This window comes from Notechis scutatus, chromosome 2, assembly GCF_049901735.1.
Source record: "Notechis scutatus isolate UNSWTSFEM ecotype Mainland chromosome 2, rNotScu1.2, whole genome shotgun sequence".
NCBI lineage: Eukaryota > Metazoa > Chordata > Lepidosauria > Squamata > Elapidae > Notechis > Notechis scutatus.
In genome coordinates this window covers 5845430-5856049 of record NC_142010.1, presented here as the reverse complement: position 1 = coordinate 5856049, position 10620 = coordinate 5845430, and the positions used below count along the sequence as shown (strand labels likewise).

General features: G+C 45.5%; 1 protein-coding gene across 3 annotated transcripts in view; it reads right to left on the bottom strand.

Annotated features, from left to right (window-relative positions):
* Positions 1-2662: 2662 nt before the first annotated feature.
* Positions 2663-10620, bottom strand: part of LOC148131650 (uncharacterized) — a 103826-nt gene continuing 95868 nt past the window's right edge. For 2 of the 3 annotated variants that reach the window (XR_015747037.1, XR_015747038.1), the window contains exon 3: positions 2663-3270. The gene's annotated coding sequence lies outside the window, so the exon portion shown is untranslated. The remainder of the gene's footprint in view (positions 3271-10620) is intronic. The other variant, XR_015747036.1, reaches the window with a different exon arrangement.

Here is a 10620-nt window from a genome sequence, read left to right as displayed (position 1 = left end):
TCCATATCTCATTCATTTTCCTTCCCCTTCCCCTTCCTTCCTTCCTTCCTTCCTTCCTTCCTTCCTTCCTCCCTCCTTCCCTTTCTTTCTCTCTCTCTCTCTCTCTCTCCCTTTTCTTTCTTTCTTTCCTTGTCTCCCTTCTCTTTGCAAGAATCAGCTAGATGTCAGGATTCAGGCAGTGGCCCTAATTTAAATTTTCAGCAGTTGTTCGATTAAAAAAAACTGCATTACATTTTATGATGTACCAAAGATTTACCTGCAGATGTTATGGAGATCAATGGTGTGCTAGGATTTTGAAGGAAAAAGAATAAAATCATATTAAATTAAAGTTTGCTCTGCGTTTGTCTCCTGGGGGTGGGGTGGGATCAGGGGGTGGGGGGTGGGGGTCTCATTGGTGAAGAAGCCACACGTGGCTTTGCATCCTTATGGAGTTGGCATCCTGGTTCCCTGGACACGGTAAGGAAGCCTCCTAAGTGGCAAGAGGAGGAGGTGGTTCCCAGCCAAAAGCTGAGCTGTGGCAGGTAGAAAGACAGGTGGAGTCTTGGATTACCTGGAAGAACTAAGGGTGACAGGATAGCAGTATTCCAGTATTTGAAGGGTTCCCGGAAAGAGGAGGGGGGTCCAATTATTTTCCAAAGCACCAGAAGGCAAGAAACAACGGCTGGAAACTAACGAAGGAGAGAAGCAACCTGGAATTAAGGCGAAACTTCCTAACTTTGAGGATAATTAACCAGTGGAAGATCTTTGCATCCAGAAGTTGTGGGGGTTTCATCACTGGAGGTTTTTAAGAAGAGGCTAGACTGCCACTTGCCTGGAATGGAATAGGGTCTCCTAGTTTGACCAGGGGGGTCAGACTAGAAGACCTGCAAGGATGCTTTCAGCCCTATTCCGATTGATCTCTCTCTGGAGGCCTCAGGAACCTACAGGTCCTTTACCTGGAAAGAGGGACACAAGGTCCTTTTCCCACTGGCCTTTCAGTGACCACTTTCTACCACCTGTATTTTCCAGGGGGGGCAGCTGGGAGGCTGGGGATGCAGCTGCAAAGCCAGTGGGATCCCTGTCAGCTGTACGGGTAGAGTGCCAATAACTTGCCATGAATGATCGACATTTAAGAACAAGAGAGATCAGACTATCTACAGAGATCAAAACAGTGCAAGCCATAGAATAGAATAGAACAGAACAGAACAGAATAGCATAGCATATAACATATAACATATAACATATAACATATAACATATATAACATATATAACATATATAACATATATAACATATAACATATATAACATGTAACAGAACAGAATCTTTATTGTCACTTTGAATGTACAGTAATTGGCATACTTTAAAAATGAAATTTCATTGCATAAAGCTCTTAAAAGATTCACCACCTCCAACTTTATACTGCATAAATATGACAAGATAAATTAATACAAATTTATGTATATAGCAACATATACGACACGAAGAAACAAGATTACAAGAAACAACTCAGTCTAGTTATACATATTTTTGGCAAGAAAACCTAATCTTGTGAGTTTACCAGGCGGTTGGCATAGGGCAGAGGTCCTCAAACTTGGCAACTTTAAGACTTGTGGACTTCAACTCCCAGAATTCCTCCTCCAGTCATGTTAGCTCAGGAATTCTGGGAGTTGAAGTCCACAAGTCTTAAACTTGCCAAGTTTGGAGACCTCTGGCATAGGGAACAAAGCCGATACAGAATCAGGTAGTCCTGCTATAGATACTTGAAAACCTCCTCCCAGAGGAGAGCAGCAGGAACAGATTGTGAAGTGGGTGTGTGGGGTCTCTTGATGGTTTGAGCTCTGAGCATCAGCAGCATCCCCGAAAGGAGGGAAAGTGGGACTTGGAAGAAGTGGCTGGATGGGGTCACTGAAGCAGTCGGCGTGAGCTTAAATGGACTCCAGAAGATGATAAGAGGACAGGAAGGCCTGGAGGAACGTTGTGCATGGGGTCGCAATGGGTCAGACACAACTAACAACAAGAAAATCAGTATGTTCCAATCATGGGTTTCTTCCCAAGTTTCTGTTATTCCAACTACGTCATATTTACCTTCATGTATTCGTAGTTCGAGTTCACCCTGTTTGTTCCCCAGACTTTGTGCATTTGTATATAGGCACTTGAGATCTTTATGTCTGACGCTGGGCATGGTTCCTGTGCCTCTTACTTGGTGCTTGAATTTATCTTTCTTATCATCCCTCTTTATTTGACTTACTTTCTAGGGGTTTTTGCTTGGAATTAGGATCCTGGAGATCCTAAAGATTGGGCATCCCCCCCCCCCCCATCAATTTTAGTTGAAAGCCCTCCTGATAAGTTGAGCCAGTTGTTTTCCAAAAACATTCTTCCCAATCTTTGAGATACAACCCATCCCTTGCCAGAAGCCCGTCATGCAGGTAGTACAGACCATGGTCCAGGAATCCAAAGTTTTTTTGGTGACACCAACCCTTTAGCCAGTGGTTCACTTCTAGAATTCTTTGTTGTCTTACCAGATGTTGTCCTTTCGTTGGCAGTACAGATGAAAAAAAGTGCTCGTGCACCTAAGTCCCTGACTATCTTGCCTAGCTGCTCATAATGATTCAATACTTCTGTCCCATCAAGTTGCATTCACGTCCCACCGAACACAGCAATAGCTGTTGTCCATGATAATCTGTTGTGGCTCTGAGGTTTGAGCCTGCTTTGTTAGAGGACGAAGACTCGGACAGTGGGGAAGAGGAGGTTTTGGAAATGCCTTCCTCCCCAGGACCTTCCTCTTCGGCAATGCCTTCCTCCCTGATTGTGCCTCAGGTGTCGGCAGATAACCGGGAGGGAAGACCTGAGGCTAATCAGGAAAAGGAGGAGGGCAGTATCAGAGTCTCTGACTGAGAATCCAGCAGAGGAGTGCTGGCTTGATGCGAGGCAACGGCGTAGGCAAAAATGCGAGCTGCGACGCAGAAAGAAGGGACGAATCAGAGACTGAGCTGAGGGACTGACACGCCCTACAGGGAATAAAAGTGGGTGTGTTCGCTCTGGGAACTTGTTCGGGACAACGTGTTACTTAGTGAGAGAAGCTTCGGTGTGTATTCTGTGTTGTGGCAGCTTGTGTGATTTATATTCCTCTTATCTGGTCGGACTTGGCAGACAGCGTGTGAGAGACTGCCAAGAACTTTATCGGCTCAAAGGAGTTAACTCCATAATTGCTGGATTTGCCTGCCTGTTTGTATTCAGTTGGAAATTTGGACTTCTCACCTCCTTTGTACAGGTGAGACATAACAATAATCTACGCTAAAACTTTTCTTTCGGGTCTCCCAAGAGTGCACTCACTGTCCCTTTCTGCAACTAAACCAAGGAGTGTCCAAGAGGGGAGGGGGTGAATGACATATAAAAGCCAACCTGAAAGAGCACCTCCCTTGCTGGCTGATGGAAGATTGTTCCAGCCAATTTTTAGTCATGTGTGTGTGTGTGTGGTTAACTTTTCGAAACCTGCATTGGCAAATGATTGAAGCTGTAACAGTTAAGCTGTGAATGGAAGGTTCTAATCCTAGTCTGTCCTTTTGGGTCTGATAGGCTACCCCCCACCGTCAGACATTGAGCCAGACACCGTCAGACATTGAGCCAGCAGCTTCTTTTGCAGGAACTAAACTGTTGGCAGAAGTATCCGCCTGTTTCAGCTCCAAGCAGGGAGAAAGGCTCTAGAAACATGGAGGCTGATTGGAAAGATGGTTTATTGATGAACAGGACCACATGGGTTTGAGATCCTGGGCAGCTGACAACATGGAGTGGGGCGAGCATTATTTATATATCCTCTCTTGGGCCTTGCCCTGGAGCTTGCTGTTCCTGTGCAAGAAATGTATTCTATTGGCTTCTGTCAGACTCCCATGGGGCTATGCAGTAGTCATAGCTGAGGTCGTCTGAGATAAGTTAGGTTGAAGTTACTCGGTGTGGTGCAACTGAGAGGATGGGAAATATAGGGGAATACAATATTCTGCCTTTTTAAATATTTCTCAAAATACTTCATTCTTCTGGGAGGGGTGGAAACCAAGGGAAAGGAACCGTGGGGGAACACAATGTTGCCATCAGGCGGGAACAAAGCGTACCTCCCTTGTGGACCACTGAAGCCACTTCTTCATCTTGGGGGATGAATAATTTGGAGGATAACTCTCCAAATTATATTTGCGACTGAGAGAAGGTTGAAGAGTGATGCTTGACCCTTCTTACCTTCACAAGATTAGCCAGGTGCTGCATCATAAAAGTTGATCGAGGTCTTGTTTGTATGTGCAGCCTTAAACGATTGTCAGGTTCATATCCCTTTAATAGAAGAACGAAATACGGGACAAAACCTTGAAGGGCCCACCCACATTGCTTCCAAACCCATCTAGATAGGAGATATTATTTTTTCCAACTGCATTCTTGCAGCTGGAACTGCCAGGATTACCCTCACTAAGCAGTGTGGTCACGTGATGTCACTTTCTATTGTAGCAGCAAATCATGTTTCCAAAACAGGACTCAAGACCACGAAAAGGTAGAAGAATACAGGTTTATTTGTGCAAAGCGTTCAGAGCATTAGCGTGACAAATTCTGAACCCCCAGTTCTTCCTGGGATGGTTCCTTTATACCCATCATGACCTCAGCATAGGCCCAGGTGTTCATCTTCAGCATGTTTACCAAATATGGTTAACTGATCATACACGATTATACAGAAAAGATCAAAAAACATCCTGTTCTAAGAAGGAAATAGAAAGAGGGTATAATAAACATCTTCTACTTACTCCGTTATCTTACACCACCAGTTATTTTCCATGCCCACCCTTGTTTACAGTAACAGCTTAGTCTCAGTTCCCTAAAGTCATAGATTTCTAATATTACAACAAGCAAGAACAAAGGCAACTGTGACCTTTTGCTGGTTATGATTTATAACCTATATCAGGGGTTCCCAACCACCGGTCCGCTGGACCGGACCGTCCGTGGAACAAGTCCTACCGGCCGCTGGCTTGCTGACGCCGCCATCTTTGTTTGATGAAAAGTGCTTCCGGTGAGCTTTTCCGGTAGAAAGCTCACCGGAAGCACTTTTCATCAAAAAGATGGCGGCGCTAGTGCTTCGTGAGCTTTTCCGGCAGAAAGCCATTTCTACCCGAAAAGCTCACGAGCTGGCGAGCGCCGCTTCTTTTTGATGAAAAGTGCTTCCAGTGAGGTCACCGGAAGCACTTTTTCATCAAAAGATGATGGCCCAGCTAATGCCGGTACCGGGCCGCACCATAAAAAAGGTTGGGGATACCGGGCCCGGCAAAAAAGGTTGGGGATCACTGACCTATATGATTTATAATGCTATTATTTTATATGTCTCTTTGGTCCTGCTTCACTATAACCTCATTGCATAGCAATGGGATTTCTGGAGCCAATAGCTGTCACAACCCAAGAACTACCACTCCCCCCCCCCACGCCCTAGTGCCGGAAGAGTCATTTCTCTCCTTCTGGACAGTTGATATCCTGGCTGGCTTAATACCTTCAACAGCAGTCGGCTACGCATAAAAAAATCACGAGAGGTTTTCCTGGCAGAGGAGTTCAAGGCATTGCTGCAGATTAAGATCTTTTGTAAGTGCAGCTGAAGAGAGCAATGAAAAGTTGGCAGCCTGGGACTTCAACTCGCCCTCTGCTTGCAGCTCTGACTTTGCCACCCGGACAAAAGGGCTGTGCAGGAGGAAAGACACCTGGGCCCTTCTCAGTCTGGGCTCAGGCTCAGGCACATCACCAAAACGGCATTGGTTGAAATTCTCATGGGACTTTTCTGGAGAGTTTGGGATAGACGGGTTACAACTATTATGTCCCTCCTAGACCTCCCATCAGGTTTCAATACCACCGACCGTATCCTTCTGGACCAGCTATTTGGGAAATGGGAGGCATTTATTACAGTGGTGTGGTGCTTCTACCTCTGCGCCCAGTTGGTGTGGGTAGAAGAGGGGCTGAGTCTGGGCCCTTGAAATTTGGGATGTCCGGGGCTCAAGCCTTTTGCTGTTATTTTAAAATCTACATAAAACCACTAGGGGAGGCCATCCATCCTACGATACCCAATTATGTAGAGGTAGTCCTGTACATACCGTGTTTCTCATATAAGGCCGGGTCTTTTTTTTTTTTTTTTTTGAGCCCTGAAAAAATGGCTAGGCCGTCTTTTCAGGGGTGAATTAATTCCTCCCCCCTTGCATCTTCAGGCGGGCGGTGACGGCTTGGATGTTGACCTCGGCGTTGGTGGGGCACTTCATATTGGGGTCAACGCAGGTAGCACCATATCCGGTGTGCAACAAAAGTACTTCCTAACGGCAAGCCCCCACCATTCCCCCATTTCTCATGTTTTAATATAGGCCTTAATTTGGGGGGAGGGGCTTAATTTCATTTCATGCCTATAAAACATGCTGGGACTTCCTATTGGGGGAGGCCGTATTGTTGGAGAAACAGGGTAGTTCAAGTTTCAATCAATATTCAAGTCAAAATATTGATTCAGTTATAAACTTCTCTTTTTGGCTGGGTGAGATCACACATATGTGCACATGTAGGCCCATAAAAATACACACATTAAGAATGTTTGTATGTAGAAAATCAATGTGTATTTCAGTGCAAAATATCCCAGAAGTGCATTTTTTGCCATTTTTTTTTTTTTTTTGGTATCTAATTTTGGAAAGGTGGGGACACTAACAAATGAAATGGTGCCCATGAAGCTCTTCACTTGCCAGGAAAACAACAAGCCAATCAAATAACAAGGATGAAAATGTTACGTGAAGAGTGAGGGAAATGGGCAAATATGAAATATTAAAAATAAGGATTTTTTAAAAAATCTCCCAAATCTCAAATTCAGACTAGAGTTGGAAGGGTCCTTAATAGGTCTTCTACTCCAACCCCCTGCTTAAGCAGGGCACTCTACCATTTCAAACAAGTGGCTGCCCAGCCTTTTCTTAAAAACTTCCAGTGATGAAGCATCTACAAGTTCTGAAGGCAAGGTGTTCTATTATTTTATTTCTTCTTATTTCCAGTTGGTTACTCAACTTTTGTTAACTTCCACTGTTTCTTGTCTTTCCTTCTGGTGCTTTGGAAAACAAGTTTGAGGCAGCCCTTCAAATACTGGAGTACTTCTATCATGTCACCCCTGGTCCTTCTTTTCTCTAGACTGGTTGTACCTACACCCTGCAATCCTTCTTCATGTTTTAGAGTCAAGGCCTTTAAATTTTAGTCTCCAGGCCTTTAAAGTTTAGCCTAGCCCATTTCCCAGCAGAAAATTACAGGCATTTTAAAATCATGCAGTATAATTATAAAAATATTTGGGAACATAAAGAATACGCACTGACAGCCGACAACATTCAGCCTATTTGCTTTTCTGCTTTTACAATGTGGGGCAAACCAAACAGCCCTACTGGTCCCATATTCTCTTCTGACCTATGCTCGATTCCCCTTCCTGGGAAGAGCACAACTGCAACCCTCCAACATCCTGTGGGTAAGGTGGAAGAGGAAGCTCCTCTGCCCTTGTCCTCTTCCCGACATCCTTTCTAGCAATATTGTGTTTTAACTCCTTTCCCCTCAGCAGCTGCTCTCCCTCCAGTTGGATGTCGGATTTCAGCCACCACTGGTGCTGCTATTAGATTGGCAATTTTCTAGGCACATGGGTTGTTATACAGCTCTACCTAGTGACGCAAGGCTGAAAATAGGCTCAGTATCTCTGATGTTTTAAAGTTTTTTTTAATGAGTTGCCATTTCCCACTCTTAAGCCACTACATCCATAACTTTTCCAGGATGATCCAGCCCTACTCCCCTGATGGCAAGTCTGTGGCATTTATTATATGTAGAAGTTATTCAAGGTGGCAAACATACCTAATAGAGGTCAAAGCATTTTTTTCTCTGGCCCAGCATCGCAATTCCCCTTGATACTGTGAAAGGGAACAACTGCACAACTCCAGAGAAAGGAAGCTCAGATCTCCCCGCTCGTGTTTGATACTAAGACATGTTTGACTAAAAATAAGTAAGGCAAGAAACTAAATGGTTAATTTCTCAACTGGGCTTCCAAAGAGAAAAGAGAAAATAAAATCAAGATTCCTCTACAGATATCAGATTTTGCTTCATATGGAATTTCTTGTGTGCGATGAGAGGAATTTTGTGTGAAACACTTCTTACAATCTGGGCATTTGAATGGTTTCTCCCCTGTGTGTAACCTTACATGATTTTTAAGGCTAGACCTGATACTGAAATCTTCCCCACAATCTCTATCCTTTGCCTCATCTCCTTTACAACCCCTCTAGCAGCCTAATCCTCTAGCCCAGTGATCCCCAACCTTTTTTACGCCGCGGCCCGGTATCCCCAACCTTTTTTTATGGCGCGGCCCGGTACGCATTAGCTGGCGCCGCCATCTTTTGATGAAAAAGTGCTTCCGGTGAGCTTTCTACCGGAAAAGCTCACCGGAAGCACTTTTTCATAAAAAGATGGCGCGCCCAGCAAGCCAGCGCCCGGTAGGACTTGTTCCACGGACCGGTACCGGTCCACGGACCGGTGGTTGGGGACCCCTGCTCTAGCCCACCCTCAGTACACTAGCAATGTACTGTACTGTATCCACTGCTTTCTAAGGCACGAGTGTCGTTCATTTGTAGACCGCCATCTAGTGACATAAGGTTGAAAAACACGCTCGTTCTATTTCCCCTCTAAAGTTTGCAAAATGTTTTCATCAATTCTGTGGTTCCTTCTGAGCCATCAAGCCGTATTTGACTCCCGCAGAGCACAGGAATAGATTTTATAGTGTGGAGCAAACCAAACTGCCCTACTAGCTCCCAGGTTCTCCTCTGACCTATCCTAAACTCACTATCCATTTGATGCTCACTCCCCAAAACTAGCTTTGCAAGTGAGGGAAGCATGAAGAGTGATGCTTCACCCTACTTACCTTCACAAGATTAGTCAGGTGCTGCATCATAAAAGCTGATAAAGATTGTGGTTGCCTCGGCTGCTTACGAAAAAAACATTTGGAGGGCACTACTTTGTTGAAAGTTGATCTAAGGAGTCTTGAGCTTTAGCCATTGGCTCTCAATTCCTCTCCCAGGCCCAGAACGGAGGAGGCCTGGAGACCAGCCACTTGCCTGGAACTCTCATTTGCTGGCCTGCTTTGACTGGGATTCCTACCTCTGTCCACATCCAAATCACACGAGGTCCTCAATTAATGACCTATGGATCCTGGAGTTGCAGTGGCAACTGGAAATTAGAAGATTGTCCTCACTAAGCAGTGTGGTCATGTGATGTTATTTTTTTTATAACCTCATTATATAGCAATGTAAATTCTGACACCAATTACTTTCACAACCTGAGAACTACCATTTCCCCTGCCCCAAGTGTAGGAAGAGTCATTTCCAGGAGTGGGATTCAAATTTTTAAACAGCCGGTTCTGTGGGCGTGGCTAGGTGGGCATGGCCATGTGACTGGGCGGATGTGGGTTCTTCTTTTTTTTGCAGCACACACACACCCGAGCTCTGGGTTTTTTTGCCTCCTGGGCCTCAGGGAAGCCTCAGGGGGGGGGTCATTTTTGCTCCCAGGATGGCAAAAAAATGGAATGCAGGGGTGTGTGTGTGTGGGGGGGTGCAGCACACTCCCCACCACCACACAGCCCTTTTTTCCTCATGGGCCTCAGGGAAGCCTCCTGGGCAAAGCTGTAAGACAGCGAAGGGGATCCCGGCACAGCTGATCGTCTAAACAGCTGATCGTCTAAACAGCTGATCGTCAGGAGACAAAAAAAACTTAAGGAGTGACTGGTTGGGGGAGAATGCAGTCAGCGATGCCGCGCATGCGCAATATGGACTGACTGGGCAGGGAGGGGAGGGCAGAGAGGGGGTGGGGCACGATTTCTATAGAACCGGTCCAAATCGGTGGAATTCCACCCCTGGTCATTTCCCCCCTTTTGGACAGTTGGTATCCTGACCGTCTTGATACCTTCAACGGTAATGCACAAGAAAATCAAAATAGGTTTTCCTAGCAGAGGAGTTCAATGCTTTGCTGCAGATTAAGATCCCTTATAAGTGCAGCTGAAGAGGGCCATGAAAGGTTGGCAGCCTGGGATTTCAGCTCACTCTCTGCTTACAGTTCTGACTTTGTCTCCCACAGAAAGGGCTGTGTAGGAGAAAGGCACCTGTGACCTCCTCAGTCTGGCTCCTGCTTGAGAAGATCATGGCTGGTGGAGGGTCTTGCACAGATTCAGCTATTGCACCAATTGGGCCCTTTCCTAGATTAGGGAAGCCTTGCACATGGGTCACTCATGCCTTGGTCACCTCCTATTGGATCACTGCACGGAGCACCCAGAAACTTCAACTGGTCCAGAATGCAGCAACACACACTTAAAGGCAGTCCCTAGATTGTATATATGTAACACCTTTCTTGTGCACATTGTACTGGGTTTGTTTCTTGACATGTGCAAATGAAGGTGCTGCTCATCAACTTTAAGGTTATGTGATGACCCAGGGTACTGTACAAAGAATCACACAACAGCTGGCAGTTCAAACCACCCCTTTATTGCCTCAAAAGTTCTTCAAATGCTCCGACATTTCTGGCAAGTCTCGAGCAGAAGGAGAACAAAACCCCACACAAACCTCAAGTAGCTTCTGGCTGCAATTAGTCC